Here is a 349-nt window from a genome sequence, read left to right as displayed (position 1 = left end):
TCTGACACACCTTGTTTGTATTGATTTTTCTTCCTCTTTTCTCCAAGTCATTGAATATATTTCTGGGTGTAAAATGGAACTTAAGAGTTAATGATGCACATTCAGGTGTAAGTATGAATTGTGCAATGACACACAATTAAAGCATCAAAACGAGTTAAATATGTTTACTTTGTTGACCAAAGAAAGATTACAGTTAACTCATTTTCTAAAGGCATTTCCTTTCTCTGTCAAAACATTAAGTTGGTGGGTCTCTTCTGCCTCTCTCCCTTCAAAAATGAGAAAATCAGCATTGACTTTGTCAGTGCTGTGCTTGTTCGTGTTCGGTGTGATGTCTGAAGGGGAAGGAGGC

The sequence above is a fragment of the Ciconia boyciana genome, chromosome 1 (assembly GCF_034638445.1).
Source record: "Ciconia boyciana chromosome 1, ASM3463844v1, whole genome shotgun sequence".
NCBI lineage: Eukaryota > Metazoa > Chordata > Aves > Ciconiiformes > Ciconiidae > Ciconia > Ciconia boyciana.
Note: the sequence above shows the minus strand (reverse complement) of the source record.